The sequence below is a fragment of the Eublepharis macularius genome, chromosome 4 (assembly GCF_028583425.1).
Source record: "Eublepharis macularius isolate TG4126 chromosome 4, MPM_Emac_v1.0, whole genome shotgun sequence".
Taxonomy (NCBI): domain Eukaryota; kingdom Metazoa; phylum Chordata; class Lepidosauria; order Squamata; family Eublepharidae; genus Eublepharis; species Eublepharis macularius.
Genome location: NC_072793.1, coordinates 160447935 through 160470378, shown reverse-complemented (window position 1 = coordinate 160470378; position 22444 = coordinate 160447935). Strand labels below are relative to the sequence as shown.

The 22444-nt window shown below is 44.6% G+C and overlaps 1 long non-coding RNA gene across 1 annotated transcript; it reads left to right on the top strand.

Moving 5' to 3' along the window:
• Positions 1-5239: 5239 nt before the first annotated feature.
• On the top strand, positions 5240-21309 carry LOC129329195 (uncharacterized). The gene is made up of 3 exons (XR_008596926.1): positions 5240-5332; positions 10820-10939; positions 20279-21309. It is a non-coding gene; the product is annotated as an uncharacterized LOC129329195 (long non-coding RNA).
• The last annotated feature ends 1135 nt before the right edge of the window (positions 21310-22444 follow it).

The window sequence follows — 22444 nt, the reverse complement described above, 5'->3', positions numbered from 1 at the left end:
CACCAACAGCACAGAAGAGCAGGACAGGGAAGCCAAGGAGAAGAAGCTGGTTCATCATAGGTTTCAAAGGGGCAATTACCAAACAGGATAAGCTCTTGCCAGTATCTCCCTCCCAGATACCTCCCAACAGACAGGTGATTTCTATTTATCCTCTCGAAAGGAATGGGTAAACAATAAGGGTGGGGTACTGAGTTCCTGTGGAAACTGGTGTATAAATCACATTCCTAATAACGAGAATAGGGCATCTTCTGGGAACAGCAACTGCTGACTCCTTATAACTGGAATAAGTTATGCTTTGGGAACAGTAATGACTGATGGCAACAGCTGAATAATTAAAATGAGGCATAGGGTTTTTTGCCAAACAAACATTATTCCAAAACATTTCCAGGTAACATATTTTCCATGACAGGACAATAAACTCTATGTGGTTTTACTGTCATAAAACATTTCATGCAAACCTCCCTAAGAACCCCATTTGCCCAGTGTCTCATCCAGATAATCCCTCTGTAATTGTGTCTTCTATATTTTGAAGGCCATTTCTGCCAAAAGTCATCTACAGACCTTTCCCTACACATCTATGATAGGCCCCATCTGTCCATCCACTTGTGGTGGCCATAACTCCTCCAAAGATAAAGCCAGGAGCCTCAAAATTAGCCACCAGCTTCAGGGTGACAGTGGATGTTGCAATGCCAAACATTGGAATTGGAACATCCTGGCCCAGCTTATCTGCAGAATCCCACCCACCCCTGGTCGTCTCTGGCAAGCATAACTCAAAACTGGCCTCTGCCTTCAGGATGATGATAGGAGTTCCTGCACTAAATGAAGCAACAGCTTCAGAGATTATCCCTTCCTGGAAAACTGTAGGCAAAATGAGATTTATAGCAAATGTCATGCCCTATCTTTCTCCCAGGGGGGACCCAAAGTAGTTTACATTGTTCTCTCCTCCCTTTTATTGTCACAACCTGGCCTGGCACAAGGTCAGTCAGCACTTTTCAGTGGCGAAGTTGGGATTAGATCCTGGACCTCCTAGATCCTAGTCAGGCCCTCTACCACTAAACCACACTGGCTCTGGGAGCTCAGGGAGTCTCTTAAGCCCCTTTGTTTTGTAAAGGAAGGGCTATCTTCCACCTTCCCTGTCTGTGCTGCCTTTCTCCCAATGGGGACAGAAAGTGGCTGACATTGTTCTCTTTCCCTCTATTGTTGTGTAACAGAGGAGATATTGTCCCCCCAACCTGTCTGTGCTGCCTGCCCTCCATGGCTTCTGTTGAATAAACTTTTGCTTCCCTTGCAAATACTATCGTGATGACGAAGAGTTTATCTATGCTAGGATGTTTAGAGTCCCTTCATTTTTGGCACTCCAAGTCCCATCTTCACCCTGAAGCTGGTGCTGAAGTTTGAAATTCCTACCTTCATTGTCTGATGAGTTATGCTTGTCACAAACAGACAAATAGCACAAGATGGAAGCATTCTGGGGATAATCTAGGCCAGTCTAATTCCCTTTGTTTTTGGAACTAAAACTTCTGTGATGATCCTGAAGCAAGTGGCCCATTTTGAGATTCCCATCTTTATTTTCTGCTTAATTATGCCTGCCACAGCCAACTGTAGCTTCCATTGCGAACAACAGATTGGAGTTTTAAGTGGGTAGCCATGTTGGTCTGCAGTAGAACAGCAGGATTTGAGTCGAGTTGCACTTTAGAGATCAACAAGATTTTCAAGCCACAAGGTTTCAGTTCATGTCTGAAGAAGGGAGATCTGATTCTCAAAATTTCCCTAAAAATCTTGTTGGTCTCTAAGGTGCCACTGGACCCAAATTCTGCATGAAGAGAGTAGGGATTTCTGAATATATTTGGGGCTAGGATCCTCTAAATCCTTCTAATTTTCACTTTGCAAGTCCCACAATCATCTTGAAGCCAGTGTCCAATGCCTGGCTTTATTTTCAAATGAGTTATGCCTGCCATAAATAGACAATCTTAGCTTTAATTGCAAATGGTGATGTGTTCGTGTATGTTGGAGATTGCATTGGACAGAATGTTTGGATTCTCCCTTTTTTTGGCATAGCACCTCCCATCATCATTCTGAAACAATTGGCCAATTTTGAGCCTCTGAGCTTTATTTCCAAGTGACCATGTCAGCCAGACCTACCTACCTGCCTGCCTGCTTCTCTCTCTCTCTCTCTCTTGTACTGCTTATACGGCTATTGACTGAAGCAGATATTAAAATGGGAAGAACTTTACTTAATGTCATTTCTCTGGTGTTTAATTATTGCCCTTACTATGAACAATGCCTCTTGAGTGAAAAAATACAATGGGCTCTAGAAAAGTGATTTGGTGATCCCCCTTCCAGTGGCAGGCAGGCACTTCACAGCGGCCTGGAAGCCAGAGCGCAAGGGTGCTGAGGGGAGGTGCGGGGAGAAGTGGTTAGGCCATTGATTCAGTAGGCCCCCTCCTGGCAGCAAGTGGGCACTTCACAGTGGCCTGGAGGCCAGAGCAGGAGGATGGTGAGGGGAGGCAGGGGAGGAGAGCTTAGGCCATTGATTCAGAAGGCCCCCTCCCATCAGCAAGTGGGCACTTTGCAGCAGCCTGGAGGCCAGAGCAGGAGGATGCTGAGCGGAGGCAGGGGAGGAGAGCTTAGGCGATTGATTCAGAAGGCCCCCTCCCATCAGCAAGTGGGCACTTTGCAGCAGCCTGGAGGCCAGAGCAGGAAGATGCTGAGCAGAGGCAGGGGAGGAGAGCTTAGGCCATTGATTCAGAAGGCCCCCTTCCATCAGCAAGTGGGCACTTTGCAGCAGCCTGGAGGCCAGAGCAGGAGGATGCTGAGCGGAGGCAGGGGAGGAGAGCTTAGGCCATTGGTTCAGAAGGCTCCCTCTTGGGGGCAAGTGGGCACTTCGCAGCAGCCTGGAGGCCAGAGCAGGAGGATGCTGAGGGGAGGCAGGGGAGGAGAGCTTAGGCCATTGGTTCAGAAGGCTCCCTCTTGGGGGCAAGTGGGCACTTCATGGTGGCCTGGAGGCCAGAGCAGGAGAGTGCTGAGGGGAGGCATGGGGAGGGCTTAGGTTGTCAGACTCATCAACAATACACCTGTGTGAGGATAAAAAGTGAGTTGTCGTCACCAAAACGACTTGCCTTTTATATAGTAGGATATATTTAGCCAAAGTAAGAGTAATAGAATCATTTGTATCTGATAATAACCAAGTCACTTGCACAGATGGAAAAGATGGATGGACAGATCCTTTTATTAGTATGCATCTGTGGACTCACATTCACAACAGAAAAAGAAAAATAATTAAACCCCAGAATTACACCTCCCAAAGACAGACATCTCCAGAGATCAGTTCTCCTGAGGTGAATGGCTGCTTTGGAAGGTGGACTCTACAGCATTATATCCTGATGACTCCCCACCACCACCACCTCCCCAAACCCTGCCTTGTCCAGGCTCCCCCACTCCTCTGGAATCTCCAGGAATTCCTCAACCTGGAGTTGGTGAAACCCAATTACACATGTAATCTACAATTTCTGGATATTTTGAACTGGAAGTTATCACTGCCACACAGTGTAATTATAGTTCACTCTGCTTAAAATCACAGCAATCAGGATTATCCAGAGCAAAAAAAGCAAAATGGCTCAGTCCCTGCGTCATGAGGAGATTCCACAAGACTTCATAACAGATTCTAGCTTTAGTGATGAGAAAGATATTGCCTTAGTCTCTCAGAACAAGATGGTTTTAGCCAGAATTTGTATATTCTATGATTGTGGGAGGGGAGAGAGGAGGAGACATTGTACCTGATCGCTTAGAGGCTGAAGGACCTGATGGGAAAGTTACATGTCCTTATCTGAGGTCTGGGTTGGGTTTTGGTGGAAGGTAAGCGTTAAACCCCAGGAGTCTGTGATACATTACAGAAACCCTGGCTGGATCAGAAGCATGAGATGACTAGGGATGTGTTCCTGAAAAAAGTGGTATTTTTTGGATTTGGATATTGTGAAGTGCATAAATACCAGCATTCAATTGTATTTGGGTCCCCCACTACTGTTTCAGGATGCAGGTCCATTTTTCCCCAGGATCCCAGCATTATACAGGTTTCATTATTCCTTTGGGGGACTCTTTCAGGGTGACCAGAGTGGCTGTTTTTCAATCAAAGGACACTAAAACTGCAGAAGAGCTAGTGTTGCCTATCCACTAAAGAACTTTTAATTTTCAAGTGAGTTGGACTAAGAAGCCCAATTCTACAGGCCCCTGAAGAAGATGCCCCCAGCCATTCTATTTGCAGAGGGGAAAATAGGGCTCTCTGCCTCGTCCGCCCCAAGAAGGCACGGAAGGAGGAGTGAGTCAGAAGAACTGCAGCTCTGCTGGGCCTTGTACCTGGTGTGCGCTAGTTGGGAGCCCTTTCTCCAAGCCACTGCCTGGGAAATTCAAAGAATCAAAGAAAACAACATGATGCTGCTGCTGCTACTGCAGTAAGCACCCAAACAGGAAAAAATACACAGATTTTTCTGGAGGAGCAGGGGTGTTTTTCATAAGGCCTGAGAATCTTGGATTTTTGTAACCACTAAAAAACAGCAGTAAGAACTCCAAACAGTGATTTGCATGTATATTTTCAGCTTGGGAATTCTCCAGAGCACACTCCTAGTGCTGACACCATGCTGTAGTTGGCAATTGTTCCCTTGTGGGCTGAAAAGATATCTGACTGACCTCTTGGATATCATATTGATATTGTGCAGGCATCTGTCAAGTGTAGATAAAAGTCTGGACAACAGCCAGGCAAAAGGTGCTCCAAAATGCGGCTAAGATCATATTATGTACACCGTGTTCCTGGATGCCATTAAGGAGCAATCCTTTTCTAAGCATATATGCGTCGTTTAAATATTCTCGTAACTGAATCACTACTTGTGAAGTAAGGCCAGCATTTTCCCGGAAAATAGTAGTAGTCTAGCAACCTCACAACACCTGTTCTCAGACACAAAGATGCTTTGGTAGAATGTGTGATGAAAAGATGCCAGATTTTTTTAATAGTTCTTTCCATAAATCTTCTATAATTTCAAGCCATCATTATCGTATTCCTGTAGATATATTATACAATGTAAAATAACAATTAAAATATGGTTATGCACTGTGAGTATCTTCCCGTAAGAAAGCTCTGCCACACCTTCATTTTTTTTTCTCCCTCTTGCTTTTTTCACAGGTCTTGGAGAGAATAAATTGCAACACCTGCCCAGATGTAGCCGAAGAGCTTCACAGCTGTGGGGCAGCCAGACAGCTTCTCTTCACAACTGCAAAAATTAACTCAAAATGAATGTGATTCTTCTACTTGGTTTCTCTAATCTGCTGTTCTTCACAACTGGTAAGTGAATAGCAGGAATACAGGTGTGTGCACTATTTTTTTTTTAAATAGCAAAGAGTCCAGTAGCACCTTTCAGACTAACCAACTTTACTGTAGCATAAGCTTTTGAGAACCACAGTTCTCTTAGTCAGAGGGACATATCTTGTATCTGACGAAGAGAACTGTGGTTCTCGAAAGCTTATGCTACAGTAAAGTTGATTAGTCTTAAAGGTACTACTGGACTCTTTGCTATTTTGCTACTACAGACTAACACACTAACACCTCTGGATCTAAATTTTTTTGGGTAGAGGTATGAGGAATCTGATAAATACTGGTATTCCCGAAATTGGGGTCAAAATGCCAGTTTTGTATTCAGATCAGTTTTTGCCCCCAGGAATATGAATATCTTCGGCTTCATTATTCCCTATGGGGAAATATTTCTGGGGGGCTGGTGGATCTGTTTTCCTGCAAACCATAGCATAATTGCAAAGGAGGGAGGGCTGCATGTCCTTTAAAGAACCCCTATGTTTCAAAAAGATTGGATCAAGGGGTCCAGTTCTCCAGGCCCTTGAACAAGGTCTCCCAGCTACTCTCCGTAGTATCATTCATGACCCCAACTCAGTGACTGAGGAGCACCAGCAGGTCCAGGGTGGGCCCAGCGCAGAGGCGCCTGTTGAGGACAAACCAGCTGCGCCAAAGGCCACTCTGCCAGAGGCTGCAAGAGAAACTGTAGCTTGCTGGGCCTTCAGGCAGGAGTCAAACCCAGGCCTGTATCCCCCCAGGATCCTCTCCCACTCTGCAGGAATGGCGGTGGATGGCCCAGACAGAGGCGGGACAAAGGAGGGGAAGTGCCGGACTGTCCACACACAGCCTCCCTGTGGATCCAGAACAAAGTGCTGAGAGTGGTGCTCCCTTGCAGGATCCTGGCCAGAGTACAGTGCAGCGTCAATTCCTGTCAGCAAGTGCAGCTGAGCATGATTAGCACCCGTCCTATGGGCTGAGGGTTGAAAAGGCTGCATTGCTGGATCAACTTGTCCACTAGGTGCAAGCGCTGCAATCCAGCTCCCAGCCTCCTGTTGCTCTGCCTTCCTAGGCCTAGCTGGCAAGCAGTTGACCCTACTCCTGAGGAGTCCAAACCTGGCCAGCCTGTAGAGCGCATGGGGGGGGGGTCCTGTGCTTTCTCTGGGAGAAAGCAGCCTTAGCTAAACACACAAGAGCAACTACTGACCCACCAAAATAACTAACAAAGCCTGACAGAACTGGAAGAGGCATACTGTGGTCACTCAGGGTGCCACTCACCGTCATCTGATTTTGTAGAGCTACAGCAGCCTGCAGAATTTCTTCAGCTGGTGATGCTGTGTCACAAGCCATGCTTTTCAGAAGCTTGTGATTTCCCAAGTACAGAGTACAACTGAGTATAAAAGATTTTGCCGTAAAATTACACGACCATTGAAATGAGCCCAAGCTCCAAAGGCAGACATAGCCAATATTCCATGTGTAATAACATGGGGGGTGGATATCGTAGCATGCTTCAGAATGATTATTTGATTGCAGCTTCTTCCTCTCCCCTTTGGCTTTTCAATCAAAAGTTTATCAGTAGGCAATCTAGGGTTGTCAGCCCCCCACTGGGGGTGGGGGATCCCCTGCCTCCACCCTCCACCCCTGCCCCTACTTACCTGGCCGGCAGGGGAAAAACAGGACTCATGGGCGCGCTCTCAGGTGGTGTGGCACACTTCAGGGCGGCACGGCACACTACCACAGGCCTAAAATGGCCCAGATTGGGCCCGAAACAGCCTGTTCTAAGCCAGGGTGCTCCTCTGCTGGAATGACATCGGAGGAAGCACAGCTTTTTACAACGACAGTTTGCCCTTGTATGGATATAGATACAAAGACATTATTTTGATGAATTGACTGCATGAATTTAGGTGATGTACTTACCTTATGCTGGTTCTATACTGTGCATTGGCTTAAGAATAGAACTTAAATGTGGAATGGACTTTTGTGTACTGATACTATAATATATTATGTAATTACCTAACTGTATTCTTGCACTTTGAGCACTGGCACTTTGTATATAGATATTATATTTATAGTATTTATGTATTGTACTGAGTCTTCTTGAGGTTTTCCTCTTTTGTTTTGGTCCGTGTAATTCCTAAGAGCCAGCATGGGATCCTCAAGAACAAGTCATATCAGACTAACTGTATCTCCTTTTTTGATAGAGTTACTTCTTTGTTGGATCAGGGGAATTCTGTGGACGTCTTAATTTCAGCATGGTTTTTGATAAGATCACACATGATATTCTTGTTGGTACGCACTAAACAAAAAAAGAACAATTACAGTTAAACTGAAATCACTTGATCATGTTATTTAAACAGGTCTCTATACCTTACCAAGGTAGAAGAGCCGTATTACTTCCTGGAGCTAAACCTGAAATAACATAATGCTTAACTTTTCCCATCCTCGAACCTTAATTAGTAAACTAGAACACTGTATTTGTTAGAATATATGCAGAGGCTTCTACGCAGAAAAGTTAGAATTATAAGCAGGCTGCAATGAGAAAAATGACTATTAAGTATGTCTGATTGGAATTTTATTACCCTTTTGTGGGGTAGGAGGCTGAGATCTTTTCCTTTTAAGAGATATAGTCTCTGGGTCTCTGGGTATCTCCAGACTGATATTCTTCAGCAGGGTCAAACCTGATTCTTGGTCTTCTGCCAGATAAGTGTTCCCTTTGTATGTGACTCAGAGCTTTGTAAAGCTTGACCATCTGTATCCAATGCCTGCTTCTCTAAGAGTTCCTGTGATCAGTTTAAGTTCTCTTCTTTTGTTGAGGATTTCTTTCAGCAGATCAACAAAGACAGCAATATAAGACCCATTATAAGTAAGTGAGTTCTGTTGTCTGGCCATTTCTAAGATCTTTCTTCTTGAACTCCCATCTGAAAAAGTTGCTAAAATGTCCCTGGGGCTTTTCCTTCGTGGATTATTTGGCAAACCAAGCCGATGCGCTGTGGTAATTAAAGGGGCAGTATTATCTCTGAGGTTTAGAATTTTTGTTAGCCATTTATTCAAGAAAGCTGCAGGATCTTCATTTATTGCTTCATTTTCTTCAATCTTTCTAAACTTAAGATGAAGTTTGCGATTTGAAAGTTCTAGGGACTGAATTTTGCTTTTCATTAAGTCACTGTCCTTTTGCAAGGCTTGGATTTCATTTTGCAACGAAGTACTCAGATCCATTGCACAATCGGCTTTATGAATGGCTCTAGTAATGTCCAATTTTATATCTGAGAGCTGGTCGGTTAAATTTGTAAATTTGTAAATTTATTTGTAAGATTCTTTGCTCCATTTTTTGTAGCAACAAAGGCAGATTAGTTTCAGACAAAGTTTTACCTGTTGCATTTGCCTCAGATGCCATTTTGAGTGCTTCTTCTCCAGCGTTGTTTTGAGTCTCAGGCTGCAACGGTGCGGGAAAGTAATCCTGGAGCTTTTTAGCTGACTTGCCATTTGCGTTTTTCTTTTCTGCATTGTGCTTGCCCATTATTTGAGCGTTCTTGCTTAAATGAGTTGCTTTCTTATACTAATTGGCTCGAGGGAGGAGCAGAGCTCAGGTTTCTGCGACTGTCTTCATCCGAAGCAGCGCCACGCCCCCTAAGAAAATGAATTTCAACAGAGATAAATGTAAAGTTCTGCATTTAGGTAGAAAAAAAACCATGAATAATTCTGGGATGGGGAGGTTTGTCTTGTCAATAATACATGTGAAAAGGATCTAGGGGTCGTAATAGATTATACATTGACCAGGAGTCAGCAGTGTGATGCAGTAGCTAAAAAGGAGAATGTATTTTGGGCTGCTTCAAAGGAGAATATTATCCAGATCACGTGAAGTGATGGTATCAATTTACTCTGCTCTGGTTAGACCTCATCTGGAGTACTGTCTTCAGTTTTGGGCATCACAGTTTAAGAAGGATGTTGACAAGCTGAAGCGAGTGCAAACGAAGGCAACAAAGATGGTAAAAGGTCTCTGGACTCTAGAGACCAAGTCTTACAAGGAAAGATTGAAGGAGTTGGATATGTTTAGTTTGGAGAGGAGATGCCTGAGAGGTGACATGATAACAATCTTCAAGTACTTGAAGAGCTGTCAGATAAATGGTGGTGCAGAGTTGTTTTCCGTTGAAATTAAAAGAGTTTTCGGCTAGACATTAGGAAGAACTTCCTGACAAAGCAGTTCTTCAGTTGAACAGGCTTCCTCAGGAGGTGTTGTGCTCTCTTTTTTGGGGAGGTTTTTAAACAGACCCAAGATGGCCATCTGTTAGCAATGCTGATTCTATGACTCAGAATGACTTTAGGCAGATTGTGAGTGGTAGGGCAGGAAAAGAGGAGCTGGTGCTAGGCTCCCGTGGCCCTTTCTTATGTGCCTAGGGTATTGCCAGGAAGGACTTTTTCTCTAGGACAGACTGACTTGGGATCCCAGCAGGGGTTTTTTATGTGTGTGTCTTCCTCTGGCACTGATTGGGGTCACTGGGGGAGTAGGGGGGAGCTGTGAATGTCCTGCACTGTGCAGGGAGTTGGACTAGATGATCCTTTGGGGTATCTTCCAGCTCTATATTTCTAAGAAACCTCTCCTTATACTTTTGCAAATATGGATGCCATCCTTTCTCTGGACACTCTCTAAATGTTCCAATTCTTGAGTATTTACAGAATGCAAAGTAATTTCCTATGACATTGTATTGTATTTGATTTCAAGTTCATTTTACAGTAACCCTTACCTAGCATGCAGTATTGGGGTAGATCCAACTATCCTCCAAGAAGCTTTCCTGCAGCCTAAAGAGTCTTCTTCTAGCTTAAGTAGCTCTTCTCCAATGGAAGAGCCACTTGGATTGGAAGGAGGCTTCAAACCTGAGCCGAAAGGAAAGGTGGGGTATAAGTGTTTTAATAAACAAATAAGTAAATAAATAGACTTTGCTTAATTGAGTGGTAAGATGGGGTCCCCTGACCTGGATAGCCCAAGCAAGCCCAATCTCATTAAGATCTCAGAAGCTAAGTAGGATTTGCCTTAGTCATTGGATAGGAAACCTCCTCCGGGTTGCTATGCTGTGGCTGGAAATGGAAACCACCTCTTTTAGAGTCTTGCCTTGAAAACCACAGCAGGGGTTGCCATAAGTCTACTATGACTGATGCCACTTCCTCCATCGAGATAGGGTCCAAACCATGATTTCCTATTTGTCAATATGTGTAGATTAGCTTGAAGTAAAATTTTGTTTGTTCATTGGCACGTAAGAGTATGGAACATGCCAACTCATGAGATTCTTTATCTGATGCCAGCCAAAATAGAAATGTTTGGCTAAGTATCAGAATGCCTAAATCACCCACATTTTAATTGATGAGAAAGAAAATCTTAGGAGAGGAAAATAGAATGTCAAAGTTCACATTTGTAAAGGGTAACCAATGGGATTCTTCTGTGAATTTGAAATATTTGGGAATATTCTTTTCAGAGATACTTTTTCTCCGCAGCCCAAGACTTCCTCTGCAATCAATGTTTAACTATATATCCTGGGAACTGTCTCGATGAGAAACCATGCCCAGCAGTGCGTGGGAAATGTTTCACAGAAACTGTCTATCAAGGTCCCAAAGGTAGGTTTAAAAATATAAACTCATGGTGCTTTGAGTGGGCTCAATCCTGTTCTGTCACCACTCCTGCCAGGTGCGGGGAGAACAGAGAAGCTGGTGGTCCAGGGTCTGGCCTTAAAGGGGATGGGTGCATCTGCCCTGCAGCCTTGTGGGTTTGCCGCACCTTCTTGAGATGATGCTTCAGGAACAGGCTCCTGAGGCCTTGGAGTTCAGATCCGGGAATGGTCTTGTGATATTAGGCATCTCCTGTACCCCCAGATTGTCCCCATCAAGGTAACATCTCCTGTTCATTTTTGGAGGAATCTGTTCCTCAGTCTGAGTCCAGCTAAGGAAGAGACCCCACAGAGCCATCCTCTGAGCTGTAGATTTGTGGACATGCTTGTAACCTACTAGTGCCAGGAGACCCAGGTCCTCTCCAGACTACATCCCATCAACTCTTGAAATGTCTGGACTGGCAGTTGGAAGAAGGTCTTAGAAGGCAGAAAAAATTATCTTGGAAGACAAGTGAACTGTCCAGTAGCTGGGCTGCCAACTAGGATTCCTGCCATGACAGCAAACATGGGAGGTGTGTAGGGGAGTGCATTCAGGGGTATCCAAGCCTAAAATATGTCTGGAAATTGCTTTTTCAGGTTGGCTCAGATATACCTCAAGTGACTCAAAACATTTACAAAATTCTAGGAGTAACAGAAATTAATCTCTTGGAATTTCAGGAGTATTTCAGGTTTCAAGATGGAGAGGGAGAAAAGAGGAAATGGGCCCAGAAAATAGCTGTTTAGTGGTGTCTTGTGCCTTTAATTTTAAAGGGTTATTATTTTCTATGAGAGGAGAACTGGGGCCATGTCTACTGTCATAGAAACTCATAATTTAAAAATTTAAAAGTAGCAGGCACCAACAAACAGATGAGCCAACAGCTGATAGTTTGCTCACACCCACCATGTCCCTTTAAACCAGTTATACTCTACAGCTCACTATGAGCTTCTTTTGCAATTACCATCAACTGAAAGAGCCTAATGGCTACTATATGCTGTGTGTGCCACCCCACCAAACACACACATACAATACTTTAATTTGCACTAATGCTATTAATATTAAATATACAACTGGGTCCAAAAGGTGATTAATGCCTCCCTGAGAGAGATAGCGGCTGCCCAAGTCTGGAAACAGGCTGTGGTGTGTCAACTTCTAAAGAACCCTTGTGTCAATGCTAATTACTCTAAGTTAATTATCCCAAGGATGGACTGTGATAGGTCCATCAATACAACAATGGGGCCTAGGCCAATCATGGGGTGCATTTATGGGTAGGTCAACCCTGGCTACAAACTTGGCCAGTGCTTCCACAGGCCTTTTTGATCCTCCTCACCTGTATGTGTGCTTTGTGCCAAGTGGTGCCCAGGCTCATTACCCTCCCCCAAGGTGCCCTAAGGCCCGTACCTGGTGCAGAAATATGTTGCACAGCACCAAGGATGCTTTTTACTAGTGTACCCAGCCATAAGGCAATAGATGGCCTGTTCTGGATACAGTTTCTACCAAAACAATGGGTCATATCATCAGCAGACCTTTGCCGTGCTGAAAAAAATCCTATGCACTCATAAACACACCCAATGTATAGATGGGTCGAAGATCCCCTGTGGGCTTGAGTACTGCCTCTGCCCCTTGTTCCTGTGATCTATCTTGCCAGTGGTAAAGAGTCTGGGTGTGCTCCTGGATGTCTCCCTATTGATGGAGGCCCAGGTCATGGCGGTTGCCAAGTCTGCATTTTTCCATCTTCGTCAGATCAGGCAACTTGCCCCCTACCTGATGCCCCAGGACCTGGCTACAGTGATCCATGCAACGGTCACCTCCAGGCTAGATTACTGTAACTCACTCTACGCTGGGCTATCCTTGGGCCTGACCCGGAAACTACAACTGGTCCAGAATGTGGCGGCGCAGGTCCTGACTGGTATACCTTACCAGTCACACATCACGCCTGTCATGCGCCAGCTGCACTGGCTTCTGGTTGAATTCCAAATCAGGTTCAAAGTGTTGGTTCTTACCTTTAAAGCCCTGAGCGGGTTGGGACCGGCATATCTCCGGGACCGCCTCTCCCTGTACATTCCCCAGAGATCGCTTTGATCAGCGAATAAATATTTACTTGTGGTCCCCGGCCCTAAGCAAGCCCGCCTCGCTTCAACCAGGGCCAGGGCCTTTTCAGTCCTGGCCCCAGCCTGGTGGAACGCTCTGTCAATGGAAACCCGGGCCCAGTGGAACACATTATCATTCCGCCGGGCCTGTAAGACAGAGCTGTTCCACCAGGCGTTTGGTGATTGAAGGGGGCGGTGCCATGTCGGCCTCCCACCTTTGGGGTGGGGGAGGGTTCTCCCCACCACTGCACTTTGTTAATTTGTTTTATTGTCTGTATATTGATTTTAGTTCTTGTTTTTATCGATTTTAACTGTTCACCGCCCAGAGCCCCTGGGGATGGGCAGTATATAAATTGAAATATAATAATAATATAATGAGTAAAGGACTAAAGCAATTTTGAGAAATTCAGCGAATTTAAAAGAAGAAAATAGCGTTAAAAGAGAGAAAATAAGTTTTGTTTATACATACCTGTGGTTTTGCAAGAGATAACAATGCTGGGAAAGGGAGGAAGGAGCAAGAATCTGTGAGAACAAAAGGGACATTGAGAATAGATGACCTTCCTGCCTAGAGAGGGAACAAGTGGAAGAGGAAGTGGAGGAGGAGAATGGAAAAGGACTCCGGAAGCAAAACAAAGGCACCATTGAGAGGAGTTGAGACTAGAAGGTCAGCAGGAAGCGGAAGTTGGCCATTTTAAGAAGGTAAGGAGGAACAAATTGGACAAAACACCATAGAGAAATACTGCCTGACATCTTGGTGATGTCTAAAATATTAAGTTGAGAAAAAAAGTTAATTTTTAAAGTAAAGACCTGGAAATTAAAGGAAGCAGACGTGAATATTAAAAACGGAGCTCAGAAAGAGGGCAGACACTTGGGGTGGTGTGAAAACTAGCCCAGGCATGACAAAGAAAGGTGAGAAAGAAATGCAAGCAGCGATGGAGGCGATGGAGAAAAAAGTGACTGATGGCAACAAGGAGTTGTCTCAAACAATACAACTAATGGAGGAGAGCTTGCTAAAAAATTTAAAAGACCTAATAAAAGCAGAGGTCTCTGAATTGGCAAAGAGTATAGAAGATGTTAAAACGGAGCTTCAAACAACAAATCAAACAGTAAAGGAGGTGGAGCAGACGACCTCTGGTTTAAAAACAGAAAACCAAGTGTTAAAGGAGCTGATGGTGGTGATGGAATGCAGAATTATGGAAAATCAATTATGATTTCGAGGAGTCCCAGAGTCCTTGACTCAAAATACACAGGAACAAATGACTGAAATATTGTCAGATTATTTGGAAAAACAGCCAGAAGAAATTCAAGGCAATATGGATTTGGCCTACAGAATAAATTCCAGCTTTGCACAGCAGAAAAATATACCTAGGGATATAATTTTACAACTCACATCCAAAAGAATGAAGGAAGAGATTTTAAGTAGGCATTTTCAAAACTCTCTGATAGGGGTATGCAATTCGGGTATATGATACCCGAAAACAACCCGAAACGTTTCAGAAAACCCGAAACGTTTCGGGTAATCCGAAACAGCGATTTCCGAAACGTTTCGGGTTGTTTCGGGTTGTTTCGGATTTTTCAATGGGAAAATGCCTCCGTCTTCCCAGATGCCTGGGGGAGGCATTTTCCCACCGAATCAAGCCAAAATTGGTGGGAACCTTCCTCTAACTCCTCTCTAACAAACCCCCAAGTTTCAGACCAATTGGACTTTGGGGGGCCATGTTATGGCCCCCCAAACCAGGTCCCCCTATCCTCGCCTAAAAAAGGGAAACGTGAACGTATTTTTAGCTTGCTGCTGCTGCTGATCTTCTTCATTATTTCCTATGGGGAAAAAATGAAGAGGCAGGCTTGTCTTGCCAGGGGTGGCATTTTGCATGCAAAATGCCCCCCAACCCTCAGGGGCCCTTCTCCCACCTTTTCTCCCACCCACCACCAAGGCTCAGCCTGCTCCCACTTGGGGGGGGGAGGCAATTCATGGCCTCCCCAAGTAGGAGCTCTTTTCTCCACCAATTCCACCTGGGGGAATTCCAGCCCAGGGGTGCCACAATGGTGGGCAAACTTGTGAGTGCCAACTAGTTTGAGGGAAAGAGCACCTGACCTGACACACAGACAACCACCCCGTGACACCCCCACCACCTACTGAGGAGGCTGGCCAGCCTCCCCATTGTTCCCTATGATGGGAACCAACTGCACAACAAAGAATAAAACACGAACAACACAAAATAAAGTTTTTTAAAAAATATTTTCTCCCTTTCAAAGTAAAAGTAGGGAAAGCATTATGACACATTACACCAGCAGTCCCCCACACAGAAAAATAACACAACTCTCACTTAACATCAGAGAATCACAAAAAAAATTCCTGTCAAAAACACTTTATTTCTTTAACTGCTTTAGGTTACACAGTAGGAGGGCACAACAAGGCATGATAGCAGTGTACTACACAGAATAATAGAACCCACTTCACCGTTTTTGACAGCAATTGTGTTTGGGTGATTCTCTGATGTGAAGTGAGTTGTGTTATTTTTGTGTAGTACACTGCTTTCATGCCCTGTTGTGCCTTCCTACTGTGTAACCTAAAGCAGTTAAAGAAATAAAGTGCTTTTGACAGCAATTTTTAGGGTGATTCTTTAATGTGAAGTGAGTTGTGTTATTTTTGTGTAAGATACTGCTGCCATGTCCTTTGGTGTGCCCCCCTGCTGTGTAACCTAAAGCTGTTCAAGAAATAAAGTGTTTTTGACAGGAATTGTGTTTTTGTGATTCTCTGATGTTAAGTGAGTTGTGTTAATTTTTCTGTGTGGGGGACTGCTGGTGTAATGTGTCATAATGCTTTGCCTACTTGTACTTTGAAAGGGAGAAAATAATTTTTTAAAAACTTTTTTTAATAAATTTTTTTTTAAAAAAAATTTTAAAAAGTGGGAGCAGGCTGAGCCTTGGTAGGGGTGGGAGGAAAGGTGGGAGAAGGGCCCCTGAGGGTTGGGGGGCATTTTGCATGCAAAATGCCTCCCCTGGCAAGACAAGCCTGCCTCTTCATTTTTTCCCCATAGATAATAATGAAGAAGATTAGCAGCAGCAGCAAGCTAAAAATACGTTCACGTTTCCCCTTTTTTAGGCGAGGATAGGGGGACACTGGATAGGAGGATAGGGGCACACTGTTTTGTTATTCTTGTTTCGGGTTTCCCGAAACAAGAATCTGTTTCGGATACAGGTAAAAGCCTGTTTCGGATACAGGCAAAAGCCGAAACGGCTAGCCATTTCGGCTTTCGGCTTATGGGTTTGTTTTGGCTTCTTTTGGCTTTCTTTCAGCTTTTTCAATGGGAAAATGCCTCCGTCTTCCCGGACGCCTGGGGGAGGCATTTTCCCACCGAATCATCCCAAAATTGGTGGGAACCTTCCTCTAACCCCTCTCTAACAACCCCCCAAGTTTCAGACCGATTGGACTTTGGGGGGCCATGTTATAGCCCCCCAAACCAGGTTTCCCTATCCTCTCATTAAGAAGCACTGAGCAGCATATTGTTAGACTGCTGCTGCTCATCTTCTTCATTATTTCCTATGGGGAAAAAATGAAGAGGCAGGCTTCCTTTGCCAGGGGTGGCATTTTGCATGCAAAATGCCCCCCAACCCTCTGGGGCCCTTCTCCCACCCTTCCTCCCACCCCCCACCAAGGCTCAGCCTGCTCCCCCTTGGGGGGGCCCATTTCATGGCCTCCCCAAGTAGGTGCTCTGTTCTCTACTGCTTACAGCTGGGGGAGGCTTGTCTTGCCAGGGGTGGCATTTTGCATGCAAAACGCCACCCCTACCTTCAGGGGCCCTTCTCCCACCCTTACTCCCATCCCCCACCAAGGCTCAGCCTGCTCCCCCTTGGGGGGGCCCATTTCATGGCCTCCCCAAGTAGGTGCTCTCAGCCCCCAAAGTCCACCCCCTACTGCCCCATACAAACCCAATTCCCCCCATCTGCCAAACACAGACCCAAATCCCCCCAGTAGCCCCTCACAGACCCAAATCCACCCCCAGCTGCCCCACGCCCACCATAACCCCAGGAACAGGCTGGCCAGCCCTCCCCCTTTTGTAACTCCTAAACTCTCTTTCCCAGGGCAATTCTGCACAGCCCATGGGTGCCACAATGGTGGGCACACTCCTGAGTGCCAACTTATCCCTGGGAAAGAGCACCTGACACACAACCACCCCCTGACACCCCCCCCCCCCACACCTACATAGAAGGCTGGCCTGCCTGCCCCATTGTTCCCAATGCTGGGAACCAACCTCACACCAAAGAAGGGAACACACACACAATGATTCAAGTTTGAAAAAACTTTATTTTATCACTTTCAAAGTACAATGGGTCAAAAAATCACAACAAATCACACAAATTATCCCCCACACAAAAGGACTACACAATTCACTACACATCAGAGAATCTTAAAAAAAATTTTTTTTAACAAACTCTAAAATTTTTGAACTGAATTGGGTTATGCAGTAGGAGTGCACAACAGGGCATGAAAACAGAAGTCCCCTAGACAAAATTAACACAACGAACTTCAAATCACAGATTAAACAAAACCATAACAAGAGCTTTCAAAAACACTTTATTCCATGAACTGCTTAAATTTACACAGCAGCAAGGCACAAAAGGGCATGGAAACAGCATGCTTGCAGTGATTCACACTACACAAACATAACACACAACTCAATTAATATTAGACAATCAGCAAAACTTGTAACCAGCATTACAAGATGTGGGTTGCACAGCGGGGGCGCAAAATGGGTCAAAAACACTTTCTGTCTTGGACAGATGTAGGCAACATGGCAGCAGGGCACACCCACAGGCAGGACAGCATTGTCTCAGACTCTGAGTCAGAAAATAACACAACTATCATGAAATAAAATGCTAATTTGCTCATCCCCTCGACACCTCCATAACAACAAAACACAACACAAAAAGTTTTTTGAAGCGTGCTTGTGAGTGCCAGGCTAGCCAGCAAACAGGCACCAAAGCCAGAGCAGCAGGCCTGTGTGTGGGCCAGAGGCTGGCACACTTGTTCAAGAGCCTGGTGGGAAGCCTTGGGAGAAAGGGGCCAGACACAGCAAAGCAACCCCACACCAATCCAATTTGTGAAGCATAACTGTGAGTGCCAGGCCAGCTAGCAGAGAGGGTGACCAAAGCCAGAGCAGCAGGCCTGTGTGTGGGCCAGATGCTGGCACACTTGTTCAAGAGCCTGGTGGGAAGCCTTGGGAGAAGGGGGCCAGACACAGCAAAGCAACCCCTCACCAATCCAGTTTGTGAAGCATAATTGTGAGAGCCAGCCAGAAGAAAGGCACCAAAGCCACCAAGCAGAGCTTCTGGCCTGTGTAGGCCCAAAGCTGGTACACTCATTTTTTATTCCTGGGAAACAGTAGATCAAGCCCACCCCACACTCAAGCATGACAAAGTAAACATTAAAGAAGGCAAGCAACATTGTCTGCCCAACCTGTCCCCCAGGCCATGCCAAGACTTAACTGAAACACCTTTTTGCAGAGGCAGGCCACAGCAGCACATTGCCCAGCATCAAAAAAATTACAAAAATTTTAAAAAGGCCTACCAGGTGTCCTCTCAGGATGTCCAGCACAGTTGATCCTCCAGGCAGATGTCCTCCAGGTGCAGTCTCTCTTCTCCTCTCTCGGTCAGCAGCAGCAACAGAAGTGTTCCAGACCAGTCTGGCCCCAAATTTAAATCCCCTGCTGCAGCCTCAGCCAAAGATTTAAATCTATTGGCTGGCAGAAGGATGCAGCAGTGGGATTGGTGACTCCTAAAGTCCCCCCTCCCCTGCCTTTCCCCACCCACACTCCAACAGTCACCCTCCTCCTGCTCCCCCTCTCCTACCTGTTAATTTTGGCGGGAATCTCTGCTTCCACTGCTTTGCAAATGCAAAGTGCAATGCTAGCAGCAATGCACCTTGCATTTGCAAGGCAAAGCACAGGATTCCCTATCCTCCTTTGCAAGAGGGGTGGGGGGTGACAGAAGGAGTGAGTGATTCACTCCTTCTCCCCCCCTCCCCTCTTCGAAGAGCCTGCAGGAAGCCTTAGCTTCCAGCAGGATTTTGCTAGACGCTTGCTAAGGCAAATGCCTAGCAAAAACAAAATGGCGATTCTTGAATGCCGAAAGAAAGCCGAAACAAGCCGAAACGTTTCGGCTTGTTTTGTTTCAGATAACCCGAAACGTTTCGGCTTTCCCCGAAACGTTTCGGATAACCCGAAATAACCTGAAAGACGTTTCTTTCGGCTTTCTTTCGGGATTCGGAAAGCCAAAATGCACATCCCTAGTCCCCACCAATTTTGGCTTGATTCGGTGGGAAAATGCCTCCCCCAGGCGTCTGGGAAGACGGAGGCATTTTCCCATTGAAAAATCCGAAACAACCCGAAACAACCCGAAACATTTCGGAAATCACTGTTTTGGATTACCTGAAACGTTTCGGGTTTTCTGAAACATTTCGGGAGAACCCGAAACAACCCGAAACAGGTTGTTTCGGGTTTTTTCCGGGTATCATATACTCGAATTGCACACCCCTAATGAAATGTAATTTGTTGAAGAGCCCGGAAATGCTGTTGCTAGGATCGAATATGCAAGAAGTTAACATGAGGAATAGAACTTTGTTATATTATATGACTGTTGCAGCAAGAATTTTGTATGCACAATACTGGAAACAAGAAGACATACCAGAAGTTGAGGAATGGATCTAAAAGCTGTTGCACATGGCGGAAATGGACAAATTGACAAGGAAATTGAGAGAGCAGAATCCGAATGAATTTTTAACTGACTGGAAGAAGTTTAAGGACTACCTGGAAAATAAATGGGATGTGAGAGGACAACTGTGGACTCTAGATAGTTATTAAGTAATATGAGCTATGAGAATGAACATGAACTTTACCTTAGATAATAGGGACTACGTAATAAATAGAGATAACGATAAGAAATTAAGGCGTTTTAGTGCTGTTGGAAGTCAAAAAGGGAAAAGGGGGAGGGGGAAGGGATGGGGGGCATATACTGTAATTATAAGGGTAAATGAGTATGTATTGTATATTATGTAATGTGTTAACTCATTCAATAAAATTTCTATTAAAAAAAAGGAATGAATGAATGAATAAAAAAACCAAAAAAACAAACGAACGAATGAATAAATACATAATATTCCTTTGTGCTTCTCTGTGATATCATCCTCCCATCACCGGTTTCAATTTTTTTTTCCTCACAGGTAAAGAATTTCTTTGGAATATGTACGGATGTGTTGCTCACTGGATGGAACACACCTGTGACACAGTGCGCTGGATGGCTGGATTAATCTATGTTACCACTTGTTGCAACTCTGAGAAATGCAATGGACATCGTTCTCCTTTCCCTCCAGCTAACTGTACCAGGGGTGTGTGAGATGGCAGAAGATGCCCAAACATTTTCTCTCCATCTACTCTTAGCTCATCCAGTCCACTGTCCAGCCAGAGAATCTGGACTTCCTTTACCCTCTTTGAGCAGGCTCATAACTTAAGAGTCTGTACATGATCTTCTCATGTGTTCATCTGGTTTGTACCTGGCATGTCTTAATCTCTTGATAAGGTGAAAGGGGAAAGAATAAACTTGCACCGTGGTATATGTTGTGTCCAGTTATTTATTTACTTCTATATACAATTACATGTTGGGGAAACTGTGAGAAATCAAGCCTGAGAAATGTGTGGGGAATAAAGGGCTAAGCTACAAGTGACGAATGCTACTTGAATGGTAAGTATTGTAAACAGACTCACATGTATTCCTCCCACATGGTGATCAAGTGGCGCACAAGTGAACAGGGAGGAATACATGTGAGTCTGTTCACTTGCCGTTCAAGTGTCATTTGTCACTTGTAGCTTCGCCCAAAGGATGTTTAACTACTTCAAGTAAACTGAAACTTGGATTGGGATGTGCAATTTATTCCATAGTTGTTCCTCCCTACCCCTATTTTTACTTCTGTACTTATTGTTGTTTTTATTGATGTTGTTATCTGCCCTGAGTCTGTTTGCAAATAAAGAAATGAATGAATTAAAAAACCAAAAAAACAAACAAGCGAATGAATGAATGAAGAAATACATAATATTCCTTTGGCTTCTCTGTGATATCACCCTCCCATCACCAGTTTCAAAATATTTTTTTTTCTCACAGGTAAAGAATTTCTTTGGAATATTTACGGATGTGTTGCTAAGTTGAATGAACGCTACTGTAACACAGTGCGCTGAATGGCTGGATGCAGAGGAGTTAGCCGTGTTAGTCTGTGGTAGCAAAATCAAAAAGAGTCCAGTAGCACCTTTAAGACTAACCAATTTTATTGTAGCATCAGCTTTCGAGAAGAGAACTTGATTCTCGAAAGCTTATGCTACAATAAAATTGGTTAGTCTTACAGGTGCTACTGGACTCTTTTTGAATGGCTGGATTAATCTATGTTACCACTTGTTGCAACTCTGAGAAATGCAATGGGCATCATTCTCCTTTCCCTCCAGCTAACTGTACCAGGGGTGTGTGAGATGGCAGAAGATGCCCAAACATTTTCTCTCCGTCTACTCTTAGCTCATCCAATCCACTGTCCAGCCAGAGAATCTGGACTTCCTTTACCCTCTTTGAGCAGGCTCATAACTTAAGAGTCTGTACGTGATCTTCTCATGTGTTCATCTGGTTTGTACCTGGCATGTCTTAGCCCATTTCCACACACGTTGAATAATCCACTTTCAATACGCTTTAGTGAACATTTGTAACTGATTTTCCATGTGTGGAACAAAAAATCCACTGAGACACTGAGAGATCTCTGTCTTTTGGTGCTACACCTCTGAAGATGCCAGCCACAGCTGCTGGTGAAATGTCAGGAACTACAATGCCAAGACCACGGCAATACAGCCCGGAAAACCCTCAACAACCAAAAAATCCACTTCTAAAGGATAACTAAAGCATATTGAAAGTGGATTATTCAACGTATGTGGAATCGGCTTTAATCTCTTAATAAGGTGAAAGGTGAAAGAATAAAAAATGCACCATGGTATATGTTCTGTCCAGTCATTTATTTACTTCTATATACAATTACATGTTGGGGAAGCTGTGAGAAATCAATGGGAGGTTAAATAATGGGGGAATTCTCCTTGACAACCTAGATCTTTCCGTTCAGGGGAAATTAGATGTTAGAAGCTACATCAGGCCAGTTTGCTCTTCCCTTTCTTTAACAGACCCTGAATTCCCTTATGTGCCCTCCAGAGAGCTATAAACATGTGGAGTCCACTTCTCTTTCTTTAGCAGATGCAGAACTCCTTTCTGCGCCTTCTGGACAGCTATAAACAAGCAGAGTCCTAATTGGGCTTCCTTTGAAAGAGGTTCTGTATTTCCGTTTAAAAATAGTGTTAAAAATTGT